Source organism: Saimiri boliviensis, chromosome 16, assembly GCF_048565385.1.
Source record: "Saimiri boliviensis isolate mSaiBol1 chromosome 16, mSaiBol1.pri, whole genome shotgun sequence".
Lineage (NCBI taxonomy): Eukaryota > Metazoa > Chordata > Mammalia > Primates > Cebidae > Saimiri > Saimiri boliviensis.
In genome coordinates this window covers 17059688-17085770 of record NC_133464.1, presented here as the reverse complement: position 1 = coordinate 17085770, position 26083 = coordinate 17059688, and the positions used below count along the sequence as shown (strand labels likewise).

The following is a 26083-nucleotide window of genomic DNA, read 5'->3' as shown; positions in this document are numbered from 1 at the left end:
TTTAAAAAATTTATCCTTTCCCCTGTTCTCTGCTTCTGAATACCAATAGTGCTCATTTGGGGTTTTCTTTTCTTTTCATGTCTGTATGTATTGTCGTAATCATTTAAACAACTTTGCTAATTTCCATTTTGTTTCATGTAATTTTCACCATGATACTGACATTTTTAATGTATATAAATTCTAGTTTTTGTAACTTTTAAATTTATCTTTCTCTTCCACTTCTTGCCTAAGTTCTGCCAGGTGACTTTATATTTCTTTACGTTGTCTTAAATATCCTTTGAACTCTTGTATCTTTTCTTTAAAACCATCATACTGTCTATAATTTATTTGAGGCAACAGAGAACTACAGTCATACGTTGCTTAAAAATAGGGATACTTTCTGAGAAACGCATTGTCAGGTGATTTCATTATGAACATCATAGGGTTTACTTACACAAACTAAGGTAAAAGGATTTTTAAATAGGGTGATGAGGGAAGTGGTGTTGTAGGAGGCCATCTTTGAGCACAGGCCTACATTGTTGAGATGCAATGAGAACCAGACCTATGACTATTGAAGGAAGGTTTACAAGCAGAGAAAGGCTCCAAGACAAGAATGTTTTAGAAGCATGTGAGGAAGAATAAGGAGTGCAGTGTGGTTGCAATGGTGTAGGAGAGGAGAGTTGGAAGAGCTGCACTTGGAGGGTGGGCAGGAGTCTGACCATGAGTCTTGTGGGGCCTCAGTGCGATGGGAAGCAGTGGGGATGTGAGTAAGGAAGTCACATGATATGACTGATTTTTCAAACATTCGCTGTGGATGTAGTATCAAGAGTAGAAGAGCAGGGTCAGAAGAGGGGACAGAGGGATGAATAGGAGTCAGTGGTCATAACCCTCAGATTCAGTGATACCAACGTGGAGTAGGCTGATGGGAGTAGAGCAAGTGAGAATTTCCTGGGTTTGGGCTTTATACTGAAGGTGCAGCCAGCAGGATTTGGGGATTAATTCAACGTGAGATATAAAGTTTGGAAGGAGTTCAATTTCACAGCTTTTCTTGCTCTGGCCATTGGGATGCATGGAAATGCCATTTTCTATAGGGGGCTGCTGTGGACTCAATTGCATCCTCAAATTCATGATAAAACCCTAGCCTCCAATGTGACTGTATTTGGAAGTGGGGTTTTTAGGACATAATTAAGGTTGAATGAGCTCATAAAGGTAGGTCCTAATCTGATAGGATTAGTGGCCTTAGAAGAAGAAGAGGAGAGATCACTCTATGTCTGGATGTGCACATGGAGGAGGTCATGTGAGCACACAGCGAGAAGGTGGCTGCCTAGACGCCAAGAGAAGAGAGGAGGCCTCTGAAGCAATCCTACCTTGCTGGTACCCCCATCTTGGACTTTCAGCCTCCAAACTGTGAGAAATAAATGTCTCTTATTTTAGCCATCAGTCTGTGGCATTTGTTATGGCAGCTTGAGCAGACCAATCTGGAAACCCTGAGTAAGGTGCCTTTTATTTATTCACTTTAGTGATCTTGAAGAGGAGTTATTAATCAAAGTGTTTGACTTTTGACAAGTTAAATTTGAGATGCTCTTAGGCATGCAAGTGATTGCCTAGTAGCAAGCAGTTCGGGGAATGATGACTAATCATGATGAAAGTAAACTAATAGTAATTTCTAATAAAAACCTTTATTAGTGTTTGAAAGTCAGAGCCACCTCAAGGCAACAGTGATTATGCACTAAAAACAAAGTGTCTTTTCTAAAATTGTCAAGAATTTGATCTATCTTTATGTGTACCTTTGCCTGGAAGGTAGGAGCCTTGCAGTTGATTGGCTGCTGCACACGCCTTCCCTATCCACATTAACATCAGGAATAATATAACATTAGTTTGCAAATACCAAATATCGGCAAACTTGAATAAACCAGGAAGACGCAGCTCTAATAAAAATTAAAATCTATGGGGTTCCCTGTTATTCCTTTATAAGAATTGAAGACAGCAATTATTATTGATTGAATGAGTCCACAGTACACTAGGAGACATTCTAAGTTCAAATTGTGGGGATTGGACCATGATTTGAAGCATTCAGTTAGTGAGTGCCTTGCTAATATTAGGCATGAGGGGATGGCCTTGTTCACATTTTAGAAAAGTTGCTTCTGCTTTATTTTTTCCTATACCTGCTGAACACATTCATGTTTTATGCATTTACATATGCTAGGATGCCTTTTCCCTGCTCTGTCTTTGCACACCCTTGCTCATCTTTCTCCTTTCATCTTACATGCTACCTGCTCTGGTATGGGTGGCTGTGTCACCACCAGCCCCATAATCCCCACGTGTTGAGGGAGGGACCTGGTGGGAGGTGAGATCTGATGGTTTTGTAAGTATTTGACAGTTCCTTCTTCACATGCTGTCTCTCACCTGCTGCCATCTAAGACATGCCTCTTCCCCTTCTGCCATGATTCTAAGTTTCCTGAGGCCACCCCAGCCATGCAGAACAGGGAGTCAGTTAAACCTCTTCTTCATAAATTACCCAGCCTGAGATGTGTCTTTGTAGCAGTGTAAGAACAGACTAATACATGCTCTAAGATACTATTCAGACTCCTTAAAGCCAACAGAGGCTCTTTATGCCATAAACTCCTAATGAAATTCTGTGCAGCATTTCATTTTACCAGTTCTTTTGTTGCATTGTTACTCTAGTACACTCTGTTGTTTGTCTAGATGATGATGATGAAGATACTAACAGCATGAACTTTTTTCTTTTTTGAGATGGAGTCTCCCTTTGTCACCCAGGCTGGAATGCAGTAGGGCAGTCTCGGTTCAATGCAAACTCCGCCTCCTGGGTTCGAGTGATTCTCCTGCCTCAGCCTCCCAAGTAGCTGGGACTACAAGTATGCACCACCATTACTAGTTAATTTTTTTTTGCATTTTTAGTAGATATGGGGTTTCACCATGTTGGCCAGGCTGGTCTTGAACTCCTGATTTTAAGTGATCTGCCCCCCTCAGCTTCCCAAAGTGCTAGGATTACAAGTGTGAGCTACTATGCCTAGCCAACATTTATGTCATCCTTACTTTGTGGCCGACAAATGCCCTATTTACTTAACTTACACTTCTCATTTCTATATTCACACATCTACTGAGTACTTAATAGGTGCTTAATAATTATCAATTAAATGGTTACATGTTGAGTAGTATTCTTCTGGATTGTCACAAAAAATAGCAAAACATTGTCCCTCCCTGATATATTTTGTTGAAATATACATGTTTTCAAATATTATTTTTGAGTAAAAGTTTAATTTATATCTTCAGTTTTCTTTATATGCATGGGATAAAACAGCAGAATAACTCTATTGGTTCAGAGTAATCATTTGCATTAGAATCTCAATGAACACATTTAAAAGAATTGCATTTACTATAGTCTTGGTGGACTTATAACCTAAATAGCTTTCAAAATTTTTAGATGTTAACCTCAGCTATTGCCACAGTAATGTTGTATAACAAATGACCAAAGTTTAATGGCATACACAATAGGCATTTATACATAGACCTGTGAATTTCTGTGGTTCAGCCATCAGGTCCTGGTTCAGTCGGTTTTGGTTCAGAGCCATGATGAGGTTCAGGTCTGTTCTATATATTTCTATTTCTTCTAAGACCAGTGGGACACATGGGCAGGCTCTTTTTAAGGCAGTGACTGGAAGCTCTCAGATGGGCAAGAGGCCTTGCTTAGAACTGGCATATCATCACTTTCACCTACATTCCATTGGCTGGAAAAAATCAAATGGGGAGGCTGGGCACAGTGGCTTATGCCTGTAATCCCAGCACTTTGGGAAGCCAAGATGGGAGGATCACTTGAACTCAGGAGTTTGAGACCCATGTGGGCATCACAGGGAGACCCTTATTTATATATATTTTAAGCCAGGTGTGGTGGCACGTACCTGTGGTCCCAGCTATTACTCAGGAGGCTGAGATGGGAGGATCACTTGGGCCTGGACTGTCAAGGCTGCAGTGAGCTCTGATTGGGCTGCTGCACTTCAGCATAGGTGACAGAACAAGACCCTGTCTCCAACAACAGCAACAACAAAATCATATGCCCAGCCTAACAACAGTAGAACCAAGAAAGATCTTCCCAGGGAGGTCAGGGGAGAGGACAGACATAGGGAACAGTGATCCGATCTACCACAGTGGTCTTTCATATTTTCTTTGACATAGAAACGTAGGTAACTGTAGTAGGCTGTGCACCTTTCTCCTTTCTTATTTTTAGGTGTCAGCTACATTTTTTTTCTTAACTTTTACTTTAGGCTAGGGGGACATGTGCAGGTTTGGTACATAGATAAACTTGTGGCACAGGGGTTTGTTGTACAGATTATTTAATCACTCAGGTACTAAGCCTAGTACCAAATTAATTAATTTTTCCTCCTCTTCTCCCTCTGCCACCCTCTGCTCTCTAGTAGGCCCCAGTGTCTGTTGTTCTTTTCTTTATGTCCATGAGTTCTCTTCATTTAGCTTCCACTTATAAGTGAAAACGTGCAGTATTTAGGTGTATTCCACAGGAACATAAATCATTCTACCATAAAGACACATATACATCAATGTTCATTGCAGCACCGTTTACTGTAACAATGACATGGAATCAACTGAAATGCCCATCAGTGACGGACTGGATAAAGAACATGTGGTACATATACATCATGGAATTCTGTGGATCCATAAAAAACAGTGAGATCGTGTCTTCTGCAGGGACATGGATGGAGCTTGAGGCTATTATCTTTAGCAAACTAACACAGGAATGGAAAACCACGCACCTTTCTTAAAAGCTCTCTTTTCTCTGACCATTTGGAATGGTTTCCTTGAAATGCTTCCTTTCGCTTGTAGGAGAGGCCTTCTCCTAAAGAGATTTTTTATTGAAATAAAAGCAATGAGATCTAGAACATTCTGAATTTCTTTCTGACTAAAACAAATGAAATATTAGTTAAATATGTCTTATCCGTGGTAATGGGCATGATTGCAAACTAATTCTTATTCCCTTTTTTTAATGGTTTTTATGGGAAGCAGTTGGAATAGTATGAGTTGATTTTGTGTGTTAGAGCAACTAAAAGAAGTATGTTTAATCTCTTTAGTACATTCTGTATATCATATAGCAACTTCAAAGCTATTTACAAAAAATATTACAAAAGAGTATTATCTTGTGTACAAAACTATTGCCTTTTTTCACTACCTGACAGGTAGTAAAAAGAAATTCAGTAAACATTCTGTCTTGTTACTTGCTTGGTATGAGTAACATTTCTTTTTATAATTATTGTTATTATTTTTAAATTTTTTAAACTTTTAATTAGTTTGAATCAGGATCCAAACAACGTCCACACATTACATTTGGTTGTCACATCCATTGATTCTTTTTGAATCTATAGCAATAGCCCTTCCCCGCTTTTTATGCCCTAAGTAAATCAGTTGAAGGAACTGAGTCAGTTGTCCTCTGGAATGTTTCATGTTCTAGATGTGTCTGCTTGCTTCGCTTTGATATTCATCACCTAAACACACTGATCAATCTTAGAATCACTAAAAATGAAATAACTAGACATATGCCTTCTGATTCAATGTGAAGTTCCCAGCGTCAACCATGACATATCTTTAACAAATAAGTGAATCTCATCAAGAAATATGAGGAATAGAAGAAGAAATTAAATGACACAATGAAGCAAGGTATGAGTAACATTTCTTAAAACTAGGAACGGCGGGGCACGGTGGCTCAAGCCTGTAATCCCAGCGCTTTGGGAAGCTGAGGCGGGTGGATCACGAGGTCAAGAGATTGAGACCAGCCTGGTCAATATGGTGAAAACCTGTCTCTACTAAAAATACAGAAAATTAGCTGGGCATGGTGGCACGTGCCTGTAATCCCAGCTACTCAGGAGGCTGAGGCAGGAGAATTGCCTGAACCCAGGAGGTGAGGTTGCGGTGAGCCGAGATCGTGCCATTGCACTCCAGCCTGGGTAACAAGAGTGAAACTCCGTCTCAAAAAAAAAAAACAAAAACAAAAACAAAAACAAAAACAAAAAACCAGAAACTAATAACATAGTCATTTCTAACCATTATCAAGGATTATGTACTATTCATAATTATATGTGCTACGATTTATTTTTATAGGTTCAGAGAATACATGTGCAGGTTTTTAAAGTTGTAAACATTAGAATGTCTGGATTAAGACAGCAATAATTTAATTATTCACCTGTGTTGTGCTCCTATTAAAAGAAGTGATCAGATGAAAAGGAAATGTTTGAAAGCATTTTTGAGCTTCTAATTCATTAGGGAACATTTTATAATGCCTATGCTTCATTCGAAGTCTTTTTGTATTCCAAGTTGTCTTATGAGGCAACATTCATGCTAAAATCATTTTGCTTATTTCTGAAAAGAACGGGTTTCTATTTTCTATCCTTTCTGTGTACAAGCTTTCAGAAAACATTTATTTTCACATTTTGGCTGAAATGGCTGTAGAATGGATAGAGAGTTTATGGTCCAAATATGTGCTTTCTATTTTACCATTTTTTATTGGTAAGTTGTCTAAAATGATAAAACACTTGTTTAAAAGCTATTTACTTGGTGCAGAGTTCATTCTGTTTGCTTTCAGATGTGTTCTTAGGGGCAGGGCAGAGAAAAGCCTGGGGAATCCCCTGGGTCTACAGCAAGGTTAAGGCTGCCTTTGAGTCACTTTGTTAATGACTGGTGGTCTCAGTTCTGATTGACTCCAATGTTTTTTTAATTGCCTGTTAGAATTGTTATCGTGTTTCATAGTCTGTCTCCTAGAGAAGAGCTATGGCTTCACTCAATGACCTATACACTTTCCCCAAATTATGTAACAGAAATTGGCTATTTTGAAGTGGTCTTGTTTTGGTTTGAATGATTGCATCTATACTGAACTTATGTGTGTTACCCTACCACTGAGGAACAGAGGAACAAATAGATGACTGTTTCTGGGCATGGTCCAACCAGTGGATATGTATTGGGTTCCAGTGACAAGGCTGGTTTTGCCCTTGGCCAGTTAAAACTTATTTGGGGAGAATTTTATTTGCTCGTTGATAGTTTAGGAGGCAGTATGATGCACAAACTTTGGAATCGGGACAAATGAGTTTGTATATTACCTATGTGAGTTATTAGTTGGGAAACTTAAAGGGAATTACTTAACTTTGCTATGACACAGTATAAAGAAGGCAAAATGATAGCACTTATCCTGTAAAGTTGTTCTGAAATGAAGTTCCTGGTTCTGCTGGTGGTTACCTCCATAGTGCTAAGTTGTAGATATATACACTTAGGTCTTGATTTGGAAAATTTAGATGGTACTCTTGGACTCTTCAATATGAAAACTGAAGGATTATTTGATTTTCCCCAGCCTTCCTTTCCTCTCTGTCTCTAAACTGATGCTTGTCTTTATTATATTTAGTAATTCTCTTGGTTACCTTTTGACAAACTATTTGAACCTCCATTCCTTGTTCCATCATGTTTAGTCAATATTTGGTGATTCCTTACAACAAACCTATGGGTCATGTCATCTTTATTCTGTCTCTTTCTCTAACTTCCAAATTGTGTCAGCTTTATCATGACCTTCTAGAAGGCCAATTGCTATTTAATTTTTTATTGAACTACATTTTAAGAATCAGCATTGTAGTATAGTAGCAATAATAGTAGCAACTTTGATGGATATCCTGAGTAATGTTTCTGGTTTTCAAGAATCCTTGGTCTTATTTTTCTTTCATTTTTTTGACTTTGTTCTTATATTTATTTAACAAATCTTTCTTGAATACCTACTATATGCCAGACACTATTTTAGGTATTTGTGATATACTTGTATATAAAACAGACAAAATCCCTGTGATTGTGGAACCTTTACTGAAGCCAGAAAAACACCATAAACAATAAAAGATGGGTAAATTACATAGGCATGTTAGAAGGTGATGGGGCTATATAGGAATCAAAAGGACAAAGGCGAACAGAGGGAAGCAGACCAGCAGAGATAGTGGTGGAGGGGAGGGTTACTATATTTTACAACAGTTTTTGGTTTGTAAAAGAAAGTGAGTAGAAAGTACGGAGTTCCCAAGTACTACTTATTCCACCACAGTTTTCTTTAGTATTAACGTATTGCATTAGTATGGTGTATTTGTTGTAATCCATGAATGAATATTCATGCACTATTCTTAATTAAGATCCATAGTTTATGTTAGGCTTCACTCTTTGTATGATAGCTTCTGTAAACTTTGACAAATATATAATGACATTTGTCCATCATTATGGAATCATGCAGAACAGTTGACTGCCCCCAAAAATCTCATACCCTCCTACTTATCCCTCTCTCCCTTGCCCTGAACCTTGGTGACCACTGATCTTTTTACTATCTCTAGTTTTGTTTTTTTTCCAGAATGTCATATAGTTGGAACCATATAGTATGTAGCCCTTTAAGACTTGCTTAGAAGCATACATTTAAGATTCCTTCATGTCTTTTCATGGCTTGAAGCGCATATCTTTTTACTGAGGGTTGCCATTTTTAGTAAAGTGAGCAATGCATGTCCCACTGATGGAGTACATACTCTCAGAGCTTTAGAAGGGGTGCCTGGGAGGAAGATTTTCTGATTCCTGGAGTCCTTGAGCATGTTAATGTTTTATCCTCACACTTAATTGATAATTAGGTTTGGCATAGTATTCTAGGAAAATGGAATGTCCCCTTAGTACGTTGAATGCATCATTTCATTGCCTTTTAGCATCTAGTGTTGATAGTGAAATGTTGAAATTCAGTAGTTTGTAGATTATCTTCATGTTTTATTTTGCTCCAGATACTTTTAGAATTTTTTGCTAATCCTGATTGTTCTAAATATCACAAAGATGTGCCAAGGCATTGCATCTCTTTATTTTCATCTGGTCTTAACATTTTTCTTCTGTTATTTGTTTGATTATGTTCTATTGCTATGGTTTGAATGTGTTCTCCAAAAGGTTACATGTTAGAAACTTAATTCCCAATCCAACAGTGTTTAAAGGTGGGACCCATTAAGAGATGATTGGGCTATAAGTATGGCACTCTCATGAATGGGCTAATATTGTTATAAATAACCTGAAGCAGGTTACTTATCTCAACAGTATGTTGTAATAAATGGAGTCCCACCCCTGGTGCCCTTCACTGTCTCATGCGCTTGCTTAGGCCTGCCATTCTTCTGCGATGTTGTAATGCAGCACGAAGGCCCTTGCCAGATGCCAGTACCATCCTCTAGAATGTGAGAAATGAATTTCTTCTCTTTATAAATTACCCATCCAGCAGTGTTCTGTTAAAGCAGCAGAGAATGGCCTACAACACCTTCCCTCTATTTTTTTTTTTCTTTTTGCAACTCATATTGGCCCAATGTTGGCTTTCCTAGATTGAATATCTTCCTCTCTTAAATTTTATCTCATGCTTCCTGTCTCCTTTCTTCTGTCTCCATTCTAGGAAATTTCCTAAAAAGTATCCCTAACTTTTAATTTTAATTTTTAATTTGATAATTTTATAATTATGAGACATAATTATAATCTTTTTCTTGTTCACATATGATTTCTCTCATGGGATCTATTCTTATTTGATGGTGGTAGTATCTTCTTAAACCTGTACAAGGATAATAATTCATGTTTTTATTTGTATAAATTTAAAGGGTACAAGTGAGGTTTTTTTACACAGATATATTGAATAATAGTGAAGTCTGGGCTTTTATTGTAATTATCATCTGAACAATTTTTAAAGTTCTCTTTTGTTTCCTGAATTATGTTTTCTCTCATGTCAATTAAGTTTAAAATGTTTAGATGTGAAATAGACTGACAACTTGACCTTCAATCTTTCTTCTCACACTAGTTTGCTTAATTTCTATTTAAAAATAGATGGGGATTGTTACTTTGCTTATTTTGCCTGGAAGTGAATTCTGAGCTGCTCATTGTTGGCACCTGCTAGAATAGAGATGGAAGGTTAGAAACTGGTATATTTCTGTAGTCACCCATTCCATTTTCTGTTTACCTCCCCTACCCTCCTAATTACCAGTGGACTCTGAATTTTCAGGTTGCTCTGGTGCTTCTCCAGGAAGATTGGCTGTTACCTCTATAGCCAACAGGTTATACCAGCTACTGACAACATAATAAGGCAGGAGCTGTGGACATTTTCCTGATGTTTTAGTCACACACACACACACACACACACACACACACACAAACACACACCTCTCAAACACACAAATTCAGGTCTTTAATTATCTATTTTGTTATCAATTATTTCAGATGACTTCAAATCCATGACTTTGAAAGATCTTCAAATGAAATTATTTTGCCATCTAGTTAGAAGGCTTTTGTCTCATTATCAAGTTTCTTTTATAATGTACCTATTAGGTCTGGACGTGATGAGAATCAGTAAATAACAAATCTAAACGTATTAATTCACTTGTTCTTCAGCTACTTACTGTGTAAACCATGAAGTGGCCATTATGTTAGACTCTGGTGACAAAGCATTTAAAGACACTGTTCCTGACCTCAAGAACTTTGCATTTTAGTCAGCAAGATATACAAGGAAAGCCGCAGTTGTAGTACTGTGTATGCATACTCTTTAGGCATGCACAGGACATTATATAAATACAGGCATGCAATATTAGATAAACTGAGTGAAGAGGAAAGTTTTCAGTAGGTTACTGAGTTGAATTTGGAGAATTTTTGGAGCTAGCTAGGAAAAGAGAAGATATGTATTCCGGGCAGATGGAGTGCCTTAGTTAAAGGTACAGAGATTTCTAATTTGGGGAACTGCAGCTTGTTCAGTTTGTTAAAGGTGAATTACGCATATGGGAAGATGAAGATGAAGGTGGGTAAAGATCCAGGTAGGACACAGATCCCAGCCGCAATGAACCTGTGTGACGAGCCACTGACGAGCTTGGAATTTACCCTGAGGATGAGGTGTACCAGTGAAGGATTTCAAATAAGTGAGTAGCATGATCAGAATTGCATTTTAGAAAGGTCACTCTAGATGCTGTGGGGAGACTTAAAATTATTTCCTCTAATCAGTGTGGTGCTGTGGGGGATTTATTTTCTTTCTGCTGAGATCCAGCAGTATTAGTTAAGGGTTAAGCTGTCCGCTCACCTCCTTGTTCTAATCCTCTACAAATTAGGAGGTATCAGTGAAGATTCTCAGTAAATTGGCAGCTCACCTTTTTCCCCCTCGTACCATTTCTAGCGGTTGAATTGGGAGTGGTTGTTCTGTTTAATCATGGCCACGATTTTAGCAAAACTTAAGGTATGTAGTTGGACTCTTTTCTTATTAAGTTGCTTCTGATAATTATTGTTATTGTCATTACTAGCTACTGTTCATAGTGTTTTTCTTCATTTCATTAGGTATGGGAGAAAGCAAATGCTGTGATCTAGTTTCTTCTTCTTTTTTTTAAGAAGCGGTGTCTTGCTGGGTCACCCAGGCTGGAGTGCAGTGGCACAATCACAGTTCACTGCAGCCTTAAATTCCTGGGCTCAATTGATCCTCCCAACTCATCTTCACAAATTGCTGGGATTGCAGGCATGAATCATCACACTGGGCTCACATATTTTTACTGGACCCCATTGATTTAGAACACTCTCCTTTATTCATTAAAAAATAGCATAGCAACAGTGTTTAAAGAATTTTTTTTTTTTGACGTAAGTTAATCTGTTCGGACAGTATTTATTGAGTACCATGTTAGAACTCTGGTGGCAAATAAAACAGTCTTAGCTTTCATAGAGCTTATATTTGAGTGCAGGGAAGCAGACAATTCACAAATAAGTCAGTAAATACGTAATGTAATTCTAGTTAGTGGTGAGTGGTATGGAGAAAGTAGAGCAGAGTATGAGAATTTCCCAAGGCTCTACTGGGAAAGACAGAGCCTCTTGTAGATAAGTGAGTCAGATAAAACATCTTGGAGGAGCTATCCCTTGAACAGAGCTACAAGTGATAAGGAGGTGAACTTCGCAGGTGGGAGGATCACCAGCAGAAGGAACTGCAAATGTAGAGTCACTGAAGCAGACATAAGATGAGTGTGTTAAAGAAAGTGCTTGTGGCTGGGGCAGAGGGAGGCAGGAGACTTATAGCAGATGGTGTGGCTAAGTAGGTAGCATTGTTCACAAAGTATAGCTCACAGACCCCTGGAGATCCCAAGACCTGTCAGGGGTGTCTTCAAGGTCAAAGCTATTTTAGTGTGTTAATATTTGCACTGATGATGGAAGCCATGGTGGAGCCCTAGCGCCTTTCAAGCTGGGGACACTAAACTCTTCTAGCCTCTGTATTCTCATTGCCATTCAGACCAGCACACATAATGCCAGGTTCACTTAAGAATGACCTTGGTAAAGCAGTGAAATTACTAATTGCATTACATCTTGAGCTGTGAGTACACATCTTTTTAACATTCTTTGTAATGAGATGAGAAATACATGCTAAATACCTCTGCCACATACTCAGATAAAATGGTTGTCCCAAGAAAAAGCACCAGGGCGATTGAATCGTAAGCTTTACCTGCAGTGTTTTTCATGGAACATATTTTTACTTGAAACAAGCAATGTCTTACAAATTAGTTATTCAGGCTCAGCTATTTAGCAAGCATTTTTCTTAAAAACGAACCTATCACTTCGAAAGTGAGCTTCATCACTTTGAGGAAAACAAATGACATTATTTGTTGCTAATGATAACATTTAAACTTTCAAGAGAATATTAAATTCTCTTGAAAGAATTTAATATTTTTCCAAAAAGAACTTTTTGGAAAACTTGTGTCAACCTCCATGAGCTGCTTGACAGGGGTCCAATACTGATGAAATTGGTGAAATTAATAAATATGTTTTGATATTATGTAATAAATTATGCCAACATTTAAAAGTTCTGCATAACTCAGTGAACCTATAGTTTCCAATGCTTAATCCGTAATATCAAAAATCATCTCTGGGAAAAAGGTTCATTAAAAGTTCAAGACAGAACAATATATTTTACTATAGCACTGTACAAAAGGTTCACTGATAAAGCTTCAGATTCCACATTGCAACTAACTCTAAAGATGTTAGCACTTACATGTTGTATCAAATAAAAATATCCCCAATTATCTGAATATCCTACTAAGATATCCATGACTTTTTGAACATATTTGTCAAGGCTAGATTTTCTTTATACCCTTCAATGAAATAACATATCAAAATGGATTAAATGCAGGAGTAGATAGGATAATCCAGCTGTCTTTTATTAGGCCAGACGGTAAAAAGATTTGCAAAATGTAAAACAATGGCACACTTTTCAGATTTTGGGAGGAAGTTAGTATAATATTTTTTCATAAAAAATATGTTCTTATCATGAAGTATGTTTACTAGTGCCTTTTATAAACAAATTAGTAAACTACTGTTTCTGATATTTCACATTTTTATTTTTTTTATTTTTATTTATTTATTTTTTAAAGATGGGGTTTCACCATGATGGCCAGGCTGGTCTTGAACTCCTGATCTCAGGTGATCCACCCACCTCAGCCTCCGAAAGTGCTAGGATTATAGGCGTGAGCCACTGTACCCAGCTCGATATTTCTCATTTTTAAATTTCAAATACAGTAGATATCAGCAGACATAACCTACATAAACAAGCTTTTTGGATTCTTCAATATTTGTTAGGAATTTAAAGAGCCCCTGAAGCCAAATTGAGAACTGCTGATCTAGAGTTAGAAATTTGGATTATATTCTAGGTATAATGGAATGACAGAGGGTATGACAAGAATTTAAGCACAGAGTATGACAAGATCTAATTTATGTGTAAAATATTATGTAGCTCCAGAAGCAAGGGCATATCATAAGAGGGGCTGTATGGAGGCCAGTTAGGATGCTCAAATTCAGAGATGAAGTCTTGAATCAGGGTAGCCATGGTAGAAGCAGTAAGAATGCATTGCACTCAGATATATTCATATTTGCAAGTTAGAACCTGAATTTACTGATGATTCATGTGTCTATATTTTACCTCAATCTTATTTATCCATATACTTTTGTTTTGATCATATGCATACATGAATTCATATAATTGCAACCATAGTTATCTAATATTTTATATTCTTCACTATTTGGTTACCTTTTTGCTATAAACTTTTTTTTTTTTTTGAGGAGGAGTTTCGCTCTTGTTACCCAGTCTGGAGTGCAATGGCGCGATCTCGGATCACCGCAACCTCCGCCTCCTGGGTTCAGGCAATTCTCCTGCCTCAGCCTCCTGAGTAGCTGGGATTACAGGCATGCGCCACCATGCCCAGCTAATTTTTGTATTTTCAGTAGAGACAGGGTTTCACCATGTTGACCAGGATGGTCTCGATCTGTTGACCTCGTGATCCACCCGCCTCGGCCTCCCAAAGGGCTGGGATTACAGGCTTGAGCCACCGCGCCCAGCCTGTTATAAACTTTTTAATATGTGGAGTCTTTATCTTTGTAACCATTATTTGCAACTTTGCCTTTTACTGTATAAACCAAATGTGCCAAAATTCATTTATGATTTTTGCTTCTTAACCATTTAGGTGATTTTAATTTTTTTAATATTATAGATAAATCTCATTGTATCTATCTGCATTTATAATGGCTTTTTTCTATTGTATTGTTTTCTTAATATAAATTTAGATAGGATCACCCTTATCTTTTATTGTCCAAGAGCAAACTGTCTATTTTAAACAATGCTCACTTCTCCCCTCCATTATTCTAGAGGTCGCTGGTAATAAGGCCAAGTGTGTCCAAATTTTATTTGTCTCAATCCCTCAAGGAATAACATGAATCCAAGGACATGGAGGGTAACAGACCAGATATTAGACTTCACGTCCTATGGTTAGATTGGAGATAGTCTCCAATGAGCATTGAATGATGCTCTGAAAATGAGGCATTTATAGGTAGAAAAACAGTGACCAAAATCATTGCTACTTAGAATATGGTCAGTGGACAAACTACATAGGATTTTATTAAGAAAATATGATGAATTTGTTGTTTTTGTTTGTTTTGCAAATAAAGTTTGAGAGTAAGGACTTGGAGCACTACCCATTCGACTTCCTCTTTTCAACTCCCAAAGTAACTCCTCAGATTCCTAGGGATTAATGGAATGTAATTTGAAATCCTATGATCTGGATAGCGAATGCAGTCATTCAACTTACATGTAGTGCATACCCTCTCAGTGCCAGATTTGAAATAGGTTGTGAGAATATAAGATAAACAACCCCTTGCTTGAAAGATGACCCAAAATAGAAGCCTCAGAACTTCATCTTAATTCTTCCTTTACACAGATATTCTTTAACTAATCAGTTTCCTTTTTCTTTTTTTTTTTTGGAAACAGGGACTCAGTTTGTCACCCAGCCTTGAGTAGGGTAGACCAATCATAGCTTACTACAGGCTAGACCTCCTGAGCTCAAGTGATATTCCCACCCCAGACTCATTATAGGCTTGAGCCACCATGCATGGCCTAACTGGTCAGTTTCTAAAACCGTTCTTACTATTTGTGATACGTCTTTTCAAATCTATTTCCTCCATTCTATTTCCAGCGACGATTTGGTCCTTATCATCAATCACTTGGACTACTACAAAAAAAACCCAGTTGGCTGCCTGGCTATGCTGTTTTCTTATTGATCATTTGTCCTCAAACTCTTGTCAGTCATCCAGTATCCTCTTGAGACACAAATTTTAATGTGCATTAGAATCACCTGGGTTCTTGTCAAATTGCAGATTTTGATTTAGTGGATCTCATGACTCCGCATTTCTGACAAGTTTCACATGAATTCTATGCAGTGGGTCCATTGACCACATTCTGTGTAGCAATGATTTAGATCATTCTTTATTGCTCCTAAGCTTCTCATCTTTAGAACATTGTTAAATGCTGATTAGAGAAAATCTCCAGTATTTCCAATATATTCTAGCCATATCTCTTTCCACTTTTTCTCTCCAGTCACCCTCCTTTATTCCCTCATCATTATGCTAATCATTCTCCCAATTAACAATGAATTCATTTGTAATAAAGTAAAAGTTTGCAAACCCCTCTTCCCTGCCATCTTGCCCCATAGCCAGACTCTGAGAGATCCAATTTCTCCTCCTGATTTGGTGACAAATTAATATTTGCAAAAATGAGAAGTCCCTTGGATTAAACCATATTTTATAGATGCTCATTCACTGTTTTTACACATATTGTGGAAGATGTGCTTTATTTATAGCTCGTTACTGTAAGATCATTTTAAGCTCAAAGTTTAGCAGGGTGTTCTGAGAATGTTCCCTCTTTGTTTTGGCTGGATGCTAGTTAGCATAAGTTTCAATTTATGATAATTATAATTAAGCCTTGAGCTGTTTCTTCTATTTATTGCTCTCCAGGGCAGGTCAGCAGGGCAGAGGGTGGTCTGTGGCCCATTAGTGCTTTTGCAGCCATTACCATCCGTCTGGCAAGACAGGGTCATTGGCTGGTCTATGGTCATCTCTACAGCGAGTGATTTGACAGTTCTAGTTTTCTTGAGGGTGCACATATTTGGGCAACAAAATACTTTAAGTAAGAAAACTAGCACAATGGACTGAGGTCAAAGAAGCTGAAAAGAAAGCTTATACTGAGAGACTGAATCCAAGGGACGTTCAGAACTCAGGGGACTGTGGAGGAATTCCATCTGCTCAGGGATTCCATTCCCCGGCACACACATACAGTAAAAAAGCAATGTGCGGTTACGTTTCAAAGGTGCACTTGACTGGGCATTACAAGCCTGGATCTCCTCGTTCTGAATCCTACTAGTTTTGTGAACTTGAGCAAGTCCCCAGATATCTATGAAACCTCATTTCCTCACATGTGAAACGGAGAAGGAAATATATTTGCCTTACTTGCCTACCTGGGGTGTTGTGAAGGCCAAATGAGACAATGACAATCATAACAGCAACCACTGCCACTGTTCTTTATCTCATAGAATTACTTTTTTTTTTTTTTTTACTGTAAAAGCCACTAGAAATCAAGTAGCTGATATGTACCAGTCATCACTGTTGAGGCAATATATGTAATAAGTAATTCCTGCTGCCTCTCTCCTGCGTCCTTTCACCTTGGAGAAATAACACAATGGTCTCTGATATCAGTTTTATCACAGACAAAGCTGGAGGAAGAAAACATGTTGGATCTGAGGCCCATGTGGGATTCCTTCTCTTTCTCACCTAAATAGAACATACCTGCTTCCCAAAGCCGATGTTCTAGACAAGCAACAGCAGGCCATTGGGTCACCTGCGCCCTACCTGGTCTCCAGCAGGGGTAGGGCCTATCCCAGGCTGGATCTAAAGGACAGCCAGGCCTCAGTGTGCAGTCACCTTTTCCTGCGATACTAGGACAGACTGTCACGAAGACTGAGAAGCGGCTCCCCCATACTTTTGAAAGGGGAATTCTTTGATGGGGAATAACAGGCATCTAAAAAGAGGGAAAAATCTTTTATTCCACATATACATTATTCTGTTTAATCTCTGCCACTAGACTTTGATATACGTATTATTTTCCCAATGAGAAATAACAAGGCTTAGCATGTTTGAGAAACTTGCTCAAGTTATTTCAGCTAGTATGTATATGCAAATGGGTGGCACACTCTCAACTCTTGAGCAATAATGAAACATTTGAGGTCTGGGGTTTTATCAGGAAAAATGTTTGCCAATGATGGGACTGGTTCATAAGGAGTAGGTTCAAAAGGAGAATGTTGATAGAAGATGTTCTAAGCGGGGCTCAAAGAAGGTGAGAAAAGCTTGACCTGAACTTCAGGAAGTAAAAAGTTACTGAAAGCTAGGAGGTCTGAGTTTGAGAATGAGGCTGCAGGAGAAAATCTGCGCCAGGCTCACAAAGCGAACCTTTCCCAACAGTACCAGGAACCCGATTGTCTACCTAAATCACTGACTGAACAGAAGAGGTGGTTGACCTGAACTTCAGGAAGTAAAAAAATGACAGAAAGCGTGGAGGTCTGAGTTTGAGAATGAGGCTGCAGGAGAAAAAGTGTGCCAGGATAACAAAGAGGACCTTTCCTAATAGTACCAGGAACCCAGGCATCTACTTAAACCACTGATGGAGCGAAAGAGGGTGGGAGGGAATCGAGCATAGACAGCCATCTTCTCAGCCGCGTTTGCTTGCCTGATGAGACCAAGCTCTCTCTAGTGTTTCCCTAAAGTGGAAGCTGTTTCCAGGAGGTGGTCTGCACACAGCATTTCTAGGCAGGAGGTTAAAAGCTCTAACATAAGATGCATACTTAATGTGATTTTCTGCTTCATTCTCCTTTAAAGATAAACTGGGGAAGCTAAAGTGTCAGTGTTTGTAGCTTCATTCTCTGTTGTAATTGGATGATATTGCTTGCATTTGAAATGGGAGCCAAGCGGAGTGAAACTAAAAACTTCTTAAATGGTGCTTTGATTCTTCAGGGGAGGAGAGACACAGAGACTGATGAGTTATTTGGGCCTTCTTAGGAAAAACCCCCGGTGTTGTCAAGTCCTCCACGTTTATTTACTTAAAAACAAGCTTCTCATTCCTGAGTTTCAAAAATGATCCTGCATGTTATTGACAAATAATAATTTAATGGACAGCCTGATTAGATGGCCACAATGAATTAGCTATCGGCCTGACAGCCGTGCAAGCATTATGTTCTGTATCTGTTTACTCAGCACTAGGTGAAATACAGAAGTCTATTGAAAATCAGATTTCCATGCTGCTTTGTCAAAGCAAATTTAATCACAGCCAGAACATGTGGCATCCATCATTTCCACTTCAGGAGACATCAACGGGGGCAGATCAGCAACAAGGAGCCGGGCTGCCATGGCTGTCCTCCACTCACATGAAAATTAAATTTAACTATAGATCCTTGATAAATGAGGCCACTGAAGCCATCAAACATGATGACTAAGTGCTCGGTATTAAAGTCATCCCCAGAGGCCCCAAACGGGAAAGCAGCACAGTCTGATTGGATCCGGCCTTGAGGTTTTTGCAGGCATTCACACCTCTGCTATGGACAGATAAATATGGGCTTTAGCATACTGCCCCCGGGGTCCAGAGATTATTTTTCTGGAACTCTTTCCTTGGTCTTTGCTTTTCCAGAAGTTTCTGTGAGAGCTATCATAGCCACTTGCCCTATCTGTCCTTTCCTTACACACGCCTTTCCTTTCTTTTCATTCTTTCCCCACCGTCAGGCATTGCTTCTCCAGCCCACAAATGACTCTTGGATTTCAGCTGTTTTTTTTTTTTTTTCAATTTTTTATTTAAGAAATTTTTTTAAATTGTACTTCAGGTTCTGGGGTACATGTGCAGATCCTGCAGGCCTGCTGCATAAGTACATACATGGCAAGGTAATTGCTGCCTCCATCCCATGCCCCCCATCACCGAGATCTGACATTTCTCCCCATGTTAACGCTCCCCAACCTCCCCCACCCCTACACTGTCCCTCTCCTAGCATCCTCCCCACAGACCCCAGTGTGTGATGCTCCCCTCCCTGTGTCCATGTATTCTCAAATGTTTCTTCTCTAGCCTCACACATTATTCCTTCCTAGGACTCCAACTTAGGGGAAATAAGACCACAGACACAGTTTTGTGGACTGCCAAGATGGGGAGCTGTTTGAGGGCAGGGACCATTTTACTGATTTATTTTTTAGCCTTAGAGCCTGCAGCATATGACACATAGGCTGGGCTGGATTCCTGTATGTCAAAGGAATGGTGAGCAAATGAATTCTCATGGAACTCACTGGAATGCTCTTCCTAATGTAATCCAGATGTATATACTGGCTCTATTATTAAATATCTCCAGGATAATTATGTATGCCTACTTTTTTGAAATTCAGTTTTCATAACTAGCTAAACAAACTGACCTTTATATGTCTCAGTTTTAAATGCTGCATTAATCCTATCTGTCCCGTGTGGTTGTTAGGGGTCCAAATGCAGTAATTCATTAATACTGGTCAGCACAGGGCCTCCATACATGAAGAATCAACGCATGTTACCTTCATCATTGTCATCGTCATCACCGTTGTGGTTGTCACTACTTACATGCTCTTTGCTCACCACCAGTCTTGGTGTTGCCTCAGAAGACTAGGAAAAAGCCACATATACAGGAACAATATATAAGAGGGGGCCAGGTGCAGTGGCTCACACCTGTAATCCCAGCACTTTGGGAGGCTGAGGTGGGTGGATTACAAGATCAGGAGTTTGAGACCAGCCTGGCCAACGTGATGAAACCTTGTCTCTACTAAAAATTCAAAAATTAACTGGGCATGGTGGTGTGTGCCTGTGGTCCCAGCTACTTGGGGAGGCTGAGGCAGGAGAATCACTTGAATCCGGGAGGCGGAGGTTGCAGTGAACAGAGATGATGCCACTGCACTTCAGCTTGGGTGACAGAGCATTTAAAAAAAAAAAAAAAAGAGAGAGAGAGAGAAATGCAGAACAGACTGTGAAAGCATAGCATTTCAAAGTAGGGCCTGCCCAGTTGTGTATAGAGAAACCCGACTTAGTGGGAAAATATCTAGGCCTTAGAAGGCAGGTCACTGTAGGCAGAAAGTCCTGAATAATGTGAGAAATGGAAGTTTGCCTGAGAGTAGGGTGGACACGTGGATCCAGGAATGGGACGTGAAGGAGACTGGCTTAACTTCAGTAGAAGGTTTGACTGGGGATTAGTAGAAGATTAAATTCCATAGGTATGGGTAGAGTTAAAAGTTGGATAATCTTGAAAGTTAAGTAGGGTTTGAACTTGTGGCTTGATACATATGCATGGAGATCTGGTTCTTTATCAGGGAATCACATAAAAAAGTGAATAATTAATGTAATTGGGGATGGGAGGCTGGGAAATGAGATAACAGGTAGGAGATGAGGGAATATGAGTAAGGGGCAGACGTAATGCATCTCCTAGAGGAGGAATCGGTGGGTTTGGGTGACTCTTCTGTGTTCATTGCCAGACGGTGAGAAACACACTGCTGTTGAGAGGCAAAGCTCCTTTCTTAACGCCAGCAAGAGGGAAAGGCAGGATGAGGTCACCGCCCTCCAAACTGATTGACTTGCTGGAATAATTTAATGTGATGCTAATTGAGAATAACGCTACAGCCTGTGAGCACTGTGCACATGGAGTTTTATTTATACCTCCTTCTTTTTAACTTCATCAAATGCCAATTTAAAAACATATAGTCAATAATCAAGGACATTTTAATTCCCCCGGAAAAATTATGGTGTGCACTTAAGTTTACCCCCATGCTTAAATTTTCAACGTGAGGCATTCAAAGGGAGTTTGAAGTGAGTACTGTGTACCTTCTTAGCAGATTTACATGAACATTTTTTGAAGTTGTTATAAAAATTGTTAAAGCCTTTTCCTGGTATCTCTTGGAAACACTTAGAAGTTTTGGCAGAAATCGTTGTCTTTGGTCTAATCACATACTTCCAAAGGCAGTTTACAAAACATGTTATTTTGCTATTTACTAATTATATTTATTTGATACACCAACCACTTAATAGCCTCTGGCTGCATTTACAAATAGTTTTGAAAAAGCTCCCGCTGTTATACTTATAATTTATTATAGACAACGTAAAAATAAGATGCTCTCTCTCTGCATGCATAACACACAGGGATGCTTAGAGAAAAACTGTACAGATCCAGAACGATCAAATATAAAGGACAGTTTTAGCTTGGAGGATTCTTGTCTTTGTAGACAGCTGGAGATTGTGGCTCTTCTCTGTCTGTGATTGGAGAGAGGAGAGGCAAGGTCATGCCTGGAATACTGACTTTGGTGGGCCAAGAAAGGTGGAAAACTGTGCCCTCCAAGGGACAGATTATGCTTGCCACTTTCTACCCTTTTTCAGGATTATCTGAAACAACCAGGTAAAATGTCGTCCTCAGGAATCTCAAAGACCCTATGATGAGTAATACTTTCTCCGGAGATGTTTATGCAAAAATAGGCTGTCTTATGCAGAAAGCATCAAAGTTGTGTCGTTTCAGAAGTATGCCAACAGCCCACATTTTTGGGAGGAAGGAAATCTTCCACCTACCTGTGCAGGTGGTCCTCCATTTTAGCCTCTTCTCATTTGAATAGTCATTCCTTAAACATTTATCAAGCACCTGCCTTGTGTCAGATGTAAGACTCCTCTGTGAAGTCCACACTGGTAGACTAAAACACTTCTCGCTTGCTTCCTGAATTAGTCTTTTTTCACACTGCTGATAAAGACATACCCAAGGCTGGGTAATTTACAAAGAAAAAGAGGTTTAATGGACTCACGGTTCCATGTGGCTGGTGAGGCCTCACAATCATGGCAGAAGGCGAAAGGCACATCTTACATGGCAGCTGGCAAGAGAGAATGAGAACCAAGAGAAACAGGAAACTCCCCTTGTAAAACCATCAGATCCTGTGAGACTTCCATGAGAACAGTATATCGCAGAAACCACTCTCATGACTCAGTTATCTTCCATCTGTCTCTCTCACAACATGTGGGAATTAGCATCTTGATTAGTAGCATCTTGAATACTACTACAATTCAAGATGAGATTTGGGTGTAGACACAGCCAAACCATTATCACCTCCTATATCTGAGGAAGACTCTATAATGAGGGTCATAACAGAAAAGTGGTTTTCACTCCAAGTTGCAGTTAATTCCATGTTAATCCCCAGTTAGGCATTGATTTCTTTGTGCTTCCTCTGCCCATTCAAATCATTTATTCTGTTTCTTATATGCATTTGTTTCTTTCCCTAAAGCTTGTAATATTGTAAATGTCTCTGAGGGTAGGGGATTTGTTTCATGCATCCTTATATAATTGGCTTACGAAATGACTACAAATAGAATTAAATGTTAAATATAATATGACATTAAAAAATAATTTTATCCTGGATCAGTTAATTTCATTAATATGTCTCAAAGAGCCGTGACACTAATCAATCAACCAATGCGAGGATGGATAAATTTTTGATAAGTTGGGTGTCACAAGTGTCTGTTTTCTATATGAGACTGGGAGAGAGTCTGCCTCTGTTTGCAAAGGCATAGGGTAAAATAGAAATTCATCATGGTGGGAAATGCAGGTGGTCAGTGATGGTTTCAAAGGGGAAAAAGCGTATCAGAAGAAGTGGGCATGAGTTACAGTCACTCTCTGCTTCAGTATCACAGTTCTGCCCAATGCCTGGCATATCTTGAGGATTATGCATCACATGTTATGGATGCAAATAAACCAGAGACTGATGCAACTGTGACGCTTACACTGTGTACTTCCAAATAGGAGGAATCAAACACGAATTAGAGCCTGAGTTTCAGTTAAAATGTTAGCAAAGCATTTTAAAGGAACTTCACTACACACTCCAAATAAAGGTGCTATTTTATTGTGCTAGTACAATATGTGAATAATTTATGAAGTAAGTCCAGTCATACTTAGTGAGAATCAGTGATGATGGCCATGCCTTTCTCTTGCCTTATGTATTAAATATCTAGTGCATTATAAATTTATTCACAGCTTGAAAGAGGATAATAGTTTTGTTTTAAGATATTATGACATCCTAGTGAAACAGTTGAGCACATGAAAATTTATTTATTTGTTTTTGAGACAGGGTCTGGCTCTAACACCCAGACTGGAGTGCAGTGGTGTGATCTTGGCTCACTGTAACCTCCACCTCCTGGGTTCAGGTAATTCTCATGCCTCAGCCTCCTGAGTAGCTGGGACTACAGGCCCATGAAACCATACCCAGCTAATTTTTGTAGAAATGGGGTTTTACCATGTTGCCCAGGCTATTCGAAAACTCCTGGCCTCAAGTGATTTGCCTGCCTCAGCCTCCCAAAGTGCTAGGATTACAGGCATGAGCCACTGTGCCTTGCTGAGCATGTGAAAATCTGTTTCAGAAGTGTCTATACCACATAGAAAATTCAAGACACATTGAAAAAGTCTTATCTAAAAACATTTGTCACTTTTGCTTTTTCAGTGGAATATATACCAATTCCACTCTTTTCTTGGTAAGGGTAGGTTACAAAAGACTTGGGTCAGAGATGATTCTGCATCTCTAATTGTCTATTAATCCTATTTGAGCAGATCCCTTGTTCTGTGTTTTTCACATGACCTCAACATTTTTCTTCTTCTCCAGTATCTGTATGGGTTGTGCTATTATCCAGGAGTAAGAGTGAGTTACTCTTCCAGGGTTTCTTGGAGAAGTATTTTCAACTGAGTATTATGTCCAGTACATCTGGAAAATAGTGGCCAACAGAGTAGGTGCTTTACACTTTGGCCATACTGGTTAGAAATAGGAACATAGAGCAAATAGGGAAAATATAAACTTACAAAACAGGTTCTGTCAGTTTATGTCCTATCCTAGCATTCATTGTTTCGCTGGTGTTCTCTGTAAACTTTAATCTGAGCTCAAATGTGTCTCCATCCTACGACTATGACTGCAAAATTCAACCCAATGAAGGCATTTGCACAACTCAGGTTGGGCACTCATTTTTACTCATTTTTCAGTATTTCTTCATTGTTTTCCCACCATTTTAATGTATTCTTGGAATTGAAAAGAGAAACCTTCTGATGGATAGTTGGCTGTTCATTAATCGGTGTTGAGTTCCCCCAGCGAACCACCCCTAGGTTCACAAAGCCACAGTAGCTTCCATTTGTACTTGGGCACATCCACGTGTTCTACCAGTTCCCTGTTAATATCTCCAGCTACTCTCCTTTATGGCCCATGCAATAAGTGTGCCAGGTATTTTGTTGTAGCCCAGGGACTAATCATTCTCCACATGAGAATCTACTTTATTCCTTTATGCTCAGAGTCTTCCTGATGAGTGACAAAAGCAGAATGTGGAGTATAGGCCATTGACAGGCCTGGGAAGTGGCTAGTGGCTGCTGGCTAAAACCACAGCAATACAGAGAACTCTTTCGTGGGGACGCAACATTGAAAACTCACTTGAGGATCACCAGATAAAGTTTTGAACTTTTCCTGGAGGTTGGGTCTTGCTGCATGGTGAGCACTGCTCTCCACCCTGCTACATACCTAACTCTTTGGCAAGTTCAGCCTGATTGCATTTCTGTCCAGGTAATTCCTAATAAATGTTTTATATTTATTTCTTGTAAGCCACTTTCCAAGACAAATTTCACCTTTCCCTGAATGCCCATTCTAGGTTTTTCACAGCACTCAGGTGTAAAGCTTACTTACAATGCCCAAATTTTTATCATGAACTTGTCAATTTATACATTTGTTTCTCTTCTTCTGGTTTAAGTTGTCCCTTCACTTACATTGGATCCACTTTATCGGCAAAATTCTAAGCAGATGAATAGCAGGAAACATTTAGGGATGTCTGCCTCCCATCTCCTCCAACAGTCACTGCCCTTCTTAGGCAAAGGAGCCTTGATCAGCCTTGTTTAGGTTTGGTTAATGGATTCTTCGCTGAGAATAATGTCTTAACTTGATAGTTTAAGCCATGCCATTAATGACTAACATGCTCTTGTAACTTAATGCCAGTTCTTTCACTTCACTCTGCAAACCATTTTTGTTCTAAAATAACTTTCATAAAGGAATCACTTCTCTTTGCTTAGCCTCAGACGTCTACATTAGCCCTAGGCATTCCTATTTATTTCTGGTTCTGAGGACCTTCTAGAATTAGATCTGACACAGAGTTCTCCACAGGGAGCTGGCAGCCGGCAGCACTGGGATGGATGATCCACTGAAAGAGTGTGGAGTAAGAGTGACCCCAGGAACAGATTAATTTCCATCTACGCACAGATCTGTGTCAGACTTATTCCTGAGAGCTCTGATATACTGAGCCAAAAAAAAAAAAAAAAAAAATCTTAGAGCTGGGGAGACTACTAGAGGCCATTTGTTTTATTTTATTATTTTCTTTTTATTTATTTTTCTGAGACAGAGTCTCACTCTCTCCCCCAGGTTGGAGTGCAGTGGTATGATTTTGGCTCACTGCAACCTCTGCCTCCCAGGGTCAAGTGATTCACCTGCCTCAGATTCCTGAGTAGCTAGGATTACAGGCACCTGCCACCACGCCTGGATAATTTTTTTGTATTTTTAGTAGAAATGGATTTCACCATGTTGGCCAGGCTGGTCTTGAACTCCTGACCTGAAGTGATCTGCCTGCCTTGGTGTGCCAGAGTGCTGGGATTACAGGTGTGAGAAACTATGCCCAGCCCCATTTAGATCAAGCCTG

The 26083-nt window shown here is 39.2% G+C and overlaps 1 protein-coding gene across 1 annotated transcript in view; it reads left to right on the top strand.

Moving 5' to 3' along the window:
• Positions 1–26083, top strand: part of HS6ST3 (heparan sulfate 6-O-sulfotransferase 3) — a 747528-nt gene that overhangs the window by 430124 nt on the left and 291321 nt on the right. The gene's annotated exons all lie outside the window — the stretch shown is intronic.